Here is a 12,724-nt window from a genome sequence, read left to right on the forward strand (position 1 = left end):
CAAGCTGCTATAAAAAGCCATGTCATAGACATTCCACAAATTCCTTTTTCTGCAAACCACTATCAAACTGAATTCCCAGTCCACCTGCATAATGAAATCCCACGTGATCTCTGTAACTTTGCCTTTCCTACAGATCTTTCTATCTCCTGGTGTATCTTGCATCCCAGCTCCTGACTACTGTTTGGCCGCCTGTACATAACTCCAACTGCATTTTTTCACGTTTTAGATTCCCCAATTCTACCGACACAGATTCTACACCATCTGATTTACTTCATTTCTTCTAATTGATTCAATTCCATTTCTTCCTAATGAGACAAATCTGTCTCTCTGTCCACCTGCCTATCATTTCGACGGGATGAGTATCCTTGAATATTCAGCTCTGAATCCTGGTCCTCTTGCAGCGGTGTCACTGTGATTCCCCCCATGTCATACCTGCCAATTTGTATATGCGTCACAAGTTCATTTACATTATTCCTTCTCCTGCTTGCATTCCGATATTGAACATAAGAGTTCAATTCAGTATTTACCGCCCGTCTTCTCATTGTCATTTGCTTGTCCAGCCGTTGGTACCTACATGAACCCTGGCCACTGACTCATTCCCCTTCCACTCCAACTTCTTCTGCACCCCAGATGACATATCCCAAACCCAAGCACCAGGTACGCAGCACAACCTTCAGGACTCTCAATCCTGGTCACAGAGAATATTATCTCTGCTTCTAACTATATTACCCGCAATTATCCATAATTGGGTATCACAGTGAAACAGCAATACTGCCTCACAGTGATAGAGATTCGGGTTCAATTCCAATCTCTGCAAACTGTCAGTGTGGACTTCGTATATTCTTCCCGTGTCTGCATTGGAAGCAGTAGCTCTTTTCTCTCTCCACAGTTTGTCTCTATGTTTGTTTCGGATTTCTACAATCGACATTATTTTTTTCTTTTATTTGATGGAGAAATGCTGCAAATGTGACAGATTTTTGTAAAAACAGCCGTGGTTCGCGGAAACCCTGGGTGTTTAGAAATCTTGCCCGGCCACTTGTCTGAGTGCAGTGTCCCTGGATACTCATTCCATCTCTTTCATTCCCTCAGTCCATCGTCACTGCATGCAGACTTTCCTTTGCCACTCCTGGGACTCCCCACACTCAATTGCCTGGCACTGGATACTCCCTTCGCAGGACTGTGCACACAATGACACTAGGCACGTTCTCACCCGATGGGGATGCTGGGTAAAGACCCTGCCATTGAAAGGTACAGAATAACTAAAATCCAATTTAATAGCAAATCAGAGTAAACAGGCTGAATGACATCAATCAGCTCTGACATTTTGTAGTCTTCTGTTTATTCTCGTCAATCTGCAAATAAATCGTCGATATGTCTATCTTTTCAAACAGGTTTGGTGGAGGTGAGAGATATCAGATCCTCTGGCCATTGGACTGAGTCAGTGGGCGCCACCTTCCTGGTTAATGAGATCACACTTATGTTTTTATTATCACGTCTATCCACTATGAAGAAAAGGCCTGGCTGGAGTTGTGCTGAAAGGATATTTGAATTTTGGAGATGCTAGTATATGTCACGTGCGAGTGAGATTAGGAATAGGAAGGTAGAACAGTTAAATACATGGCTAAAGAGCTGGTAGCACCTCTGATATGTTGATCATGGGGATTCCCGACTCGGTAAGATATACCAAGGAGGACGGGATGGACCTGAACTGGCAGCAATCTCTGATATGTGGATCATTGGGATTCCCGGGTTAGTAGGATATACACAAGAAACAAGGGATGGGCCTGAACTGGCAGCAATCTCCAATATGTGGATCATTGGGATTCCCGGGTCAGTAGGACCTACACAAGAAGGATGGAATGGACCTGTACTGGCGGCAATCTCCTGGCAGGCAGGTTTGCTATTGTCACTCAGGAGAGTTTTAACTAGTGTGGCACTGGGAAGTGGGAACCAGAGCAATAGGTCCACAATACAGTGACTGAGGAGGAATTGGAGACTAAAACCAGTGCACCTAAGACCAAGAACAAAGACGCAGAGGGCACTGAACACAATGGGACTGGCAACCTGAAGTGTTATTAGTTCAATGTGAGGAATCTGGCAGGTAAGAACTTAGAGATTGGATGAGTACATATAACTCCAATGTAAATATTACAGAGATTTAGTGAGAGAGGGACAAGAGAGCAATCAATCCAGTGGGTCCAACAATAGTTGCTGAATACGCAATGAGTGGCTGGAGACAGTGGTTTAATGTGAAAAAATTATCCAGCACTCTATCGAAATCGGAGCATGTGTAATGTAATGTACAGATTGAAGTAAAAAAAGGGAGGAAACTGGAATTGTCTGTCCACAATATTTTCTGCTTTTCTGATAGTCTTTTGTAATCTCCTGTCACCGGAAAATAGCAGCAGAAAATACTTCAGAGAATCTCAAACCAAATATCAGGTCAGTGTCTGATGAGTTTGGCTAAAGTGTATTTATTTCAATGCAAGTATTATTATGTTTAAACAGATGAATTTAGAGCCTGAACCTTACATGGGACTACGATGTTGCAAACATTATAGGGACTTAGTTGAGAAAGAGACAGGACTGGCTGCTCAACCTTCCAGGGTTTTGTTGTTTTAGATGAGATAGAGGGAAAGCTAAAAGAGGAGGAGGAATTGAATTGCTAATCTGGGAGGTTGTTGCATCTGCACTTAGGATGTATTGGAGGGCTCATCTACTGAGGCAACATGAAGAGAGCTCAAGATATGATGGATGCATATATTAGGATTGTACTGTCGTCCCTCCAACAGCCACCGAGTGATTGAGGAACAAATATGTCGGTCGATTATGGAAATGTGTATTAAAAACAGTTGCCATAGTGAGTGACTATAACATCCCCAATATTGACTGGGAATCCCTTAGAGCAAGAGGTTTAGACGGGGTAGAATTTCTTAAGTGCACCCAAGAAAGTTATTTGCAGCAGTATGGGGCTTGTCCAACCACAGGAGGGGCCATACTGGACCTCGTATTAGAAAATGAGTCTGTCCAGTTGACTGACCATTCAGTAGAAGATCATTTTGGAAACAGTGATCACAATGCCCTCAGGTTTGAGATAGCTACGATCATGGAATAAGTGAGGACCTTGTGGAAGTTAATAAATTGGTAGAAGGCAAATCCGCATCAGGCAGAAGCGAGGGGCTGTTATTTAGGAGGAGCTGCGATTAGGCAAAATCGCATTTTGCATGGTGGAACTGTTTATAAAATGCTGATTTCACTATCGTCTGGTGAGTGTCCTCCCAACTGCTCGAATTTTAATCTATTTTGTTTGAACAGATATTTACAGGACACTGCATGACAGAAAACAGGAAGAGATAATGGATGATTGTGTATAGTGTTCTTCGCAGGACCAGCTTGTTTCTCCAGGCACTAAAAGTCTTTATTGTGGGTCAGAGACCTTCAGAATTAAAATGGCACAGACGGAGGCAATTTAGCCTATCCTACATCCACAAGCTCTCCAACTGCACTATGTGAAAGCAGAGAGAGCTATTGGAGATACAGAAAGAGAGAGAGAGAGAGAGAGAGAGAGAATGAAACAGAAAGAAAGAATGTGATGGGAGATCAACAGAGGGGATAGAATGTGTAGCGACTGACTGAGTGGGAGAAACGGGTGTGAGAAGAGAGTGAAGCTGGTTAGATCAAGACACACCATGAGGAAAATAGACAGAAGATGGAAATTCTATTTAGACATTCCCCTGGTCTGAAGGCCTTTGTCTGGTGCCATACCCTGTGAGCACTGTGCTGATATTGGCTGACATCCCAGATCATTTATCCCCAATAACATCACAGAACTGGGTTGCTGACAGTTAAACGGAATCCAATAGACCAATTGATTGGTTCCAGGGACAAGGTGGATTAACTTAAATCGACTGGGCGAACAGCAGCAGGAACTGATAAGCCCCGAAATACTGTGTGTGGGACTGGACCGGAGAATCTCAGTGAAGGGAAACACTGACAAAGGGGAAATCAACATCTGAGCTGTGGGCCGAATAATGATTGATAAAGTTTGCAGAGCACTTCCATGGTTTTGTAATTCACATCTCAATTTATATAGCTCAAGGTCATGAGTGTATTTTAACTATCTTAAATGTTTGTACTTTCCATATTTTGGAATGGACAACAAGTAATTTTGTCCCTGTATTTTGTGTTGCATAAGCATATTGTATTACTGGGGAAGAAGGGACCTGTTCTGATGTTATGGTCTTCATCTGAACAATGCTGGGTCCAGAGTCCTAACAAATCACATAACTAGGGCTGCCGTCAGATTCGAATTCAAAGAGGAGGTAAGAGTGCAGAACGCAGGAGAGTTTATTAAAATCTCCACCACAGGCACAAATAGGACAGAGTGTATTGAAATGTAAACAATCAAACTTCAAGCAAACTGGACAGACAAATGAAATTGAGAGGAGGCACGGTTTATACAGAACGGAGAGTGTTATATATGAATGCATGCCTTATAAGAAATAAGGTAAATGAGCTTGTAGCGCAAATTGAAATTGGCAAAGACGTGCTGAAAGGGGATCAGATTGACAATATTCAAAGGTATCCATCCTATCGAAAAGATAGGTTGGTGGGGGGAGAAAGAATGAAAATAAATCAATCGTAAGAATCCTGGTCTCCTTGCTATCGGAAGAATGTTTTGAAACTTGAAAGTAATCAGAAAAGAGTTACAAGGATTGGACTATTTGAGCTACAGGGAGAAGTTGAACAGGTTGGGGCTGTTTGCCCTGGATCGTGAGAGGCTGAGAGGTGACCTTATAGAGGTTTCGAAAATCATAAGGGACATGCATGGGATAAATAGACAAAGTATTTTCCCTGGGGTGGGCGAGAACTAGAGAGTATAGGTTTAGGTTGAGAAGGGAAAGATTTAAAAGGGGCCAAAGGAGCAAGTTTTTTCATGCACGGGGTGGTGTGTGTATGGAAATAACTGTGGGAGGAAGTAGTGGACACTGATCCCAAATGCAATATTTAAAAGGCATCTGGATGGGTATGTAAATAGGAGGGGCACGACGGATATAGGCCAAGAGCTGGCAAATGGGATTAAATTAGGTTGGGTAACCTGGTCGGCATGGACGAGTTGGACTGAAGGATCTGTTTTCCATGCTGTACATCTGTCTGACTGTATAACTTTCTGACCGTATGACATAAAGTAAGGTCAGAAGGCACAAAATCAGTATCGGTAGAATTGAGTATCCCCTAAGGTTGAATAAAGACACAAAGATGGCATTATGTTCAGGATTCCAAAAAGTAGTCAGGAGCTGCGGCACAATATACACCAGGAGATAGGAAAGATGCATAGAAAAGGCAAAGAGCAGTAGTCATGGGAGATTTCAATACACGGGGGGACTGGGAAAGTCGGGTTGGTAGTGGTTCACAAGAAAAGTAATTTGTGGAGTATCTTCAATAGAGCCTTTTGGAGCAGTTTGTGGTGGAGCCCACTCAGGAAGATGCAATACTGGGTTTAGTGTGGTGCAATGAGGCAGACAAATTAAGAGAACTTAAAGTGAAGGAACACGAAGGAAGCAGTAATCATAATATGATTGAATTTACTCTGTAATTTGAGAGGGAGAAAACAGAATCATAGGTAATGGTATTTAAGCTGTATAAAGTCAACTACAGAGGCATGAGGGATGAGCTGGGTCGAATTGACTGGAATGGGGTCCAGCATGAAAAACAGTAAAACAGCAATGGCAGGAGTATCTGGGAGTTAATTCAGGAGACTCAACGGAGATTCTTCCCGACAAAAAAAAAATAATGTTACAGGGGAAGATGAAACAACCATGCCAGACTAGGTTAAAAATCAGACAACACCATGTTATAGTCCAACAGGTTTAATTGGAAGCACACTAGCATTCAGAGTGCGGGTCCTTCAACAGGTGTTTTTGTAGGAAGTCAGGAACAGAATAAAATAGCAAGCGTATAACGTGACGAAGGGCAGAGGAAAACCAAACGATTTGGAAGCTCACAAAGACCAACAGAGGACAACAAAATAATAAATATGGAAGGAGGACATTAAATGTGAGGGTAAGCTTGCCAGTTAAATCAAGGAAAATTGTAAGATTTTCTTTAGATATAAAAAGGGTAAAAGCAAGACAAAAGTGGAAAATGGCACAGGACAGACAGTAGTGGGGAACAAAGAAATGGCCGAGGACAGGAATAATTTCCCAATAGTTCAAGATTGTGAAGGGACAAAGCTCAGTATGCCACCCATCGCCAAGGCAAACAGGGTAGAAAAGCTGAATGGGCTGAACATGGATAAATCACCTGGATCAGAAGGACTACATCACGGAGTTCTAAGGGAGAAAGCTCAGTGGTATTGGAGAAGTTAGTGGTGAAATTTCCGGAATCATTAGAATCAGGGAATGTCCCAGAGGACTGGAATAACGCTAAGGCAAAATTCCTGTTTAAAAAGGGAATAAGGTTGAATTCGGAAAATTACAGACCAAATAGCCTAACCTCAGTCGTGGGTAAGATCCTGGAACCGATCGGGAAGAATAAGATTTCTGAATGTTTGGAGGTGTATAGTAATATAGGGCAAAGTTAGCATGGTAACATCAAGGGGAGGTCATGCCTGACGCATCTGCTCGAACACTTTGAGAAAGTAACGAGCAGCTTAGACCCAGGAACGCCAATGGATGTTATTAACCGGACCTCAACAAGGCTTTTGACGAGTGCCACGCAAAAGACTATTGATTAAGATAAGGGCCCATGGTGACAGAGGGAAAGTGCTAGCATGGATAGAAGTTTGGCTGTTTGGCAAAACCCAGGTAGTGGGGAAAAAATGGTCCTTTTTAGGATGGCAGCCGCTGACAAAATGTATTATGCAAGTCTCAGTGTTGGGACAACTTTTCACATTGTATATTAATGATCGTCAGGATGGAACGGAGAGCATTCTGGTTAAGTTTGCAGGTATTACAAAGATCTGTAGAGGGACAGGTAACACTGAAGAGGCAGCAAAGCTGCAGAAGAATTTGGACAGGTTAGGAGATGGACAAAGCAGAGGAAGATGAAGTAAAACATGGACTAGTATGAGGTCATGCACCTTGGTACGAAGAATAGAGGCATGGACTATTTCCTAAAAGGGGAGAAAATTCAGAAGTCTGAAATGCAGAGAGACTTCGGAATACTAGTCCAGGTGCCTCTCAAGGTAAACTTGCAAGTCGAGTCATTAGTTAGGAAGTCAAATGCAATGAAGGGATTTATTTCGAGAGGAATTGAAGTTAAAAACGAGGATGTACTCACAATGCACTAAAACGCTCTGGTCAGGTCACATTTAGATTATTGTGTGCAATTTTGGGTCTTATATCTCAGCAGATATGTACTGGTCCTGGGGCGTGTTCAGAGGAGGTTCACTGGAATGGCCACAGGAATGAAAAAGTTAACATATGAGGAACGTTTGAGGGCCTGGGTAGATACTCGATGGTGTTTAGAAGGATGAGGGGGAATCTAATTCAAACTAACAGAATACTGAATGACCTGGACAGAGTGGACTTTGGGAAATTGTGTCCATCGGTAGGAAAGACTAGGTTCTGAGGCACAGACATAGACCACAGCGAAGACCTTTCAGAACAGAGATAACGAGTAACTTCTTCAGCCGGAGAATAGTGAGTCCATGGAATTCACTGCCACAGAAGACTGTGGAGGCGAGGTCATTGAGTATACTTAAGCCTGCGTAGGTAGGTTCTCGATTGTAAAGAGGATCAAGGGTTATGGGGAGAATGGGTTTGAGAAATTTATCAACTTTGATTGATGTTTGAGCAGACTGGGTGGGCTGAATGGCCAAGTTTCTACGCCTATGTCTTCTGGTAGTACGATCTTTAGTAATATTTGCTCTCCTCAGTCCTCATTGTAGATTTATACTTGAATCTGATCTTCATATGATTTACAAAGAAAAAAGTTCTAATAATGATGACTGAGCAATATTATGTTCCCTCACTCTCGTCTCAGCTGCCATGTCCCTAATTCTGTCCATTTTCTGTCTCCACCCCAATGCCATAACCACATTGTAATTGAAGTCCAGTAAGTGGCACTTCATCAAAGTTGATTGACATTAATAAATCAACAGCATGATCCTCACCTGCTCTCTCTGACCCTGAGTAACAATCTGAATTCCATTTATCAGGGACAATTCTCTGTTAACATATCCATTCCGTTTGTCTGTTATAACCCCATGTTGTCTTCGGTACATTTTCCTGTCAGATTATCGAGTATAAACATTCTCTCAATGCTTTATTTATATTGTAATGACTGATCACTAGTTGCAGGCTGTACGTTTCCAATTATAAACAGAGAAACTCATTCATGTTCTGACAATCCTCTGTGATTACTCACATGTCCAATTCAGATCGAATGTTAACACACAATCAATCTACCATCTCCAACATTCCTTCCCTCAGTCACCCTCACATGTCCCACTCCGAATGTGTAACTTTTATACATTATTTTGAAATATAATAATAACTGTATTGAATTGAAAGGGGTTGACTTGAGCTATTTGTTCAACGTCTATGATTAATGTTAGTCGCTGTGTATCTTAAGTGTGTCACTGGAGAATTAGCCTCTTCTTCAAATATGGACTGGGTTCGATGTGATATCCCATAGTATGAGCAGGAGCATCACCGACAGCAATAACAGGGATCAGCAGCTCCAGAGAGAGGGGAATGAGAGATCAGCTTCTGTGAACAATAGACTGGAATGTTCCAACAATGGATCAGAATCTGAGAACATTTGAGTGGAATGTTCCAACAATGGACAGGAGTTTATCCGAGAGTCTTTACTACCTTTCTCAGCCTTGGATATCATTAGCATCACGGATTGAAGATATCCTTTGGATTAATCAAGGTGGTTACTATCCCATCCTCGCTATAGTTGCTGTTCCTATTAAGTCATTCTCTTTGTCTCATAACCCGGGCTGAAGTGTGTTTCTGCTCATGTTAGGTAAATTTTGGAAAAGGGGAAATCAGTGTCTTCACTTCCAATCAAACATTCCTTTCCTGATAAACTCTATGAAGCAAATTACTATGAATAAATTGCTCACTGTTATGCGAGGAGGAACCAGACTTTTCTCAAACTCCATAATCCGTCTAGCCCTGCACAGATCTACATTTCCATATCCTCCCCACTGACCAATCCTGCCCAGTATCACAATTATGATGTCCCGGTCTAATCGTCATCCTCTGTGCAACTTCTGAATAAACTTCTTTATTTGTGCCACTATGAAAAATGGATTCATCGGTTTCAAGTCCCTTCTAACTACATGTCCATGACAAGACAATTGTACTTGAGATGTTTAACTTGTTCTCTCCACAGAATCTGTCAGACAGGAAGATAGTGCGTGGTGCTCAAGTCATTGACTCTTCATGTAGAGGCACAGAATAATGATCTGTTGATGTCTCATAAAGCAAGTTGATGGAATTTAAAAGAAACCATCATTATTTGTAATAAACAGAAGCCCATCTGCTTGCGTCATGTCCTTCAGAGAAGGCAATGGGTTATCCTTCCTTGGTCAGGGCTCCGTGTAACTGTAAACCCAAAGCAATGTGGTTTACTCTTGACTCTCCAGTGGAACAGCTGAACTAGCCACTCAGTTCAAGGTAGGGATAACATGCTTTTCTGACCAGGGCTTCATATACCTCGTGAAAAAGAACAAAAGTAAAGATAGCTCCCTTCTGCTTCCTGTTTCCCATATTTCTACTGCTCCTTTCCATCAGGTAGGCGACTATTCCTTATTTTAGGTGTATTCCATCTCATTGAGTCTGTCCCCGAGAGTGATATCCATCTTAATAGGCAACTCTGGTCCTGGTTTTGTTAACACTGACATATAGATGTAACGAAGTTGTAAATTTCGCATCAGTAGCAATATATAGAGAATGATGTTTTTTACGCCATAAGAAAGAAATGGAGACGGCGAAGTGTGTGAAAGTAATTATTGGGATCATCCCCGAGAGTGTTGTTGAGGAAGATTTTGGGGTATTGTCCACAGACTTTCTCTCCTTTGTAAGGAATGATCTTCTTACCACAGACAGAGTGCAAAGGAGTTCCAACAAACTAATCCCTGGGATGATTGTACCATGAGGAGTGAGTGAAGATTAATCTGTCGCACTGTGAGAGAATAAAATGGGATTGTATTGGACCTTCCGGGGGATGGACAATCTCACATGATGTTCTAAACAGACATTGACGCGGTGATAAATCCCATGGCTTCTTTCTTTACTAAGTTTATGAAATTCTAGATAGTTTTAGTACCTCTGAGAACATTCCCCCCAACCACACACACTCCCCATATCAATGAGAGAGCAGGAAATCCAGACACTGAAATAAAAACTCCACATATTAAAACAGTGCATTTGGTGTGTGATCCTGAACTGAACGTAATGTTATCCACAATCCCAACATCAGCCACAATACCTTGCATCTAAAACAGTTAACTATTCCCATCAGCTCATGACCCCCACGGAGAACATGGATCTGCCTTTTCGGAGATGGAAGATGTCTCCTTGAGACTTGACAGAAAAAACCTCGCTTCCCTCCTCACTGCCAGCAAACCACATTAAAGTAGCACATGTTCCGGAGACAATGGAGCCACGATGAACATCATGATCTGCTCCTGTGATTTGTCATGTTGGAGCATCAGTGACGTCCTCCTGTTCCTGTATAAGCCTTTGCGAGGCTGAATGGCCGCTTTCTGATCCCATCTAACAGTTTCGAGAGACTGTCTGGGCTTGACCTGTTCCTGTTTAACCATTCGATGTGCTGACCCGATCACTCCTCTTCCTATGTAACAGGCAGGAGTATTGAATAGACTGCGAGTCTTCCCGTTCCGTAGTTTCGATGGGCTGAATGCTAGCTTATATTCGTGTGTAACCAGCTTGAGATGCTGAATTAGCTCTTCTTTTAACTCTGGAAATGTGCAGTGTCTGGCCATGCTGTTACATGAATGTTACCGACACGTTAACACCTCAAACTGGAATGCTATCCGGCTCTTACTGCACATGGACAGAGACCGCTTCAGGAGCTGAGAGGGGGAATGTTCTGAACATTGCGTGATCTTCAGTGATAATACACTTTTCTGACGTAATGATGAGGAAGGAAATTGATGACGCAGCTGAAGATGATTGTGTCGAGGAAGCTACCCTGAGGATCTCCTGTAGGGATGTCCCAGGACTGAAAGGATTGATGTCCACCAACCATGAACATCTTCCTCCGACTCCCAGTGGAGAGATTGTGACTGATTCCTATTACATTGAATTTATTCAACATTTCTTGATACCATCTTGAGTCAACTCCGGTCTTGCTATCAGAGTCTGTCAATCTTACACGAGCTACTGTGTTCACCTCTTTTGAACATACAAATAGGTTATTGTGCATGTTTGGCGAGTGTAACCTTCTCAAAGAGGATAGTGAATGTCAGGAATTATCTGGTGTAGAGAGTTCGGAGCTCTAGATCACTGAAAGTATTTACAAAGGAGGTAGGTGGGTTTTTGACCTGCCATAGAATTGAGCGATGTGAAGAATTGGGAAATAAAGCAGAGTTGATAACAACAGTGGATCATCCATAACCTTACACAATGGCACGGCAGGCCTGACCATCCGAATTACCATCCGATTCTGCTCCTTAAGTTCTCATATTCTGTAATTAGAAAGTTATTGGTTGTAATTTTCCCCGAACATTCCATTATTGGATGTTGCAGTTAGAGAGATCAAAGCATTTTTGGAGTCATCTCTGGGCGAGGTATGGGACTGTATTCACAGTGAATCTGGATCTGCACCTTGACCGACAAATGAAGCACAAGTTGCCGAGGAGACATTCCAGAAATAGATCAGACGTGGCTTCTGAGCACAGTCTGGGTTTTGAATTAATATTTTTCAACCCACGCCAAACGGTGTGTGACAATTGTGAGGGACAGAAGGAGATCCTGTATTACTGTGGACCAGGTATTTCGAGCAATTGGCCTCCATCTACTCCTGTTCAGGAGCTGTGAGTGGCTGAATGGAACATAGGAACATCGGACTGAGGAATAGGAGTCGACCATTAGGCACTTTGTCTTTTCTCTTCCACGCACGAAAATCGTAGCTGATCTGATTGTAGTCTCAGCAGTACTTCTTCTGTACGTGCACATTTTCCTGCATTCACTTGTCTATCAAATATTTAACAGACACAACTTTGAATAAATGTAAACATTCAGGCGCCACAAACTTCTGGGGAAGGAATTCCCACTTGAACAGCCCTTTCAGAATTTGTCATTCGTACTCCAATTAATGTTGCAGGGTCAGTGTTTCGTTTTGCAGTCACACTGCTCCACTTTTACAACAAATTTCAAAGTTTAGTGATATGGCTAATAATATAAATGTCAGCCTGGCTCATCTTCTAGAAAAAGGTGAAACTCGAACACACACATCTTAAGACAAAACAGAAAAATGAAAGCTTTCCAGCGTTTTGTTGAGAATAGTTGAACTCATAACAAGTGGATAGAAGACAGACTGTCCCAAATGTTATTCTGTCCTCTGAAGTTATTAGATTAGATTCCCTACAGTGTGGAAACAGGCCCTTCAGCCCAACAAGTGCACACCGACCCTCCGAAGATGAACCCACCCAGTATCATTGCCCTCTGGCTAATGCACCAAACACGATGGGCAATTTAGCATGGCTAATTCACCTGACCTGCACATTTTTGGACCTGTGGGA

The sequence above is a fragment of the Chiloscyllium punctatum genome, chromosome 4 (genome assembly GCF_047496795.1).
Source record: "Chiloscyllium punctatum isolate Juve2018m chromosome 4, sChiPun1.3, whole genome shotgun sequence".
Taxonomy (NCBI): Eukaryota; Metazoa; Chordata; class Chondrichthyes; order Orectolobiformes; family Hemiscylliidae; genus Chiloscyllium; species Chiloscyllium punctatum.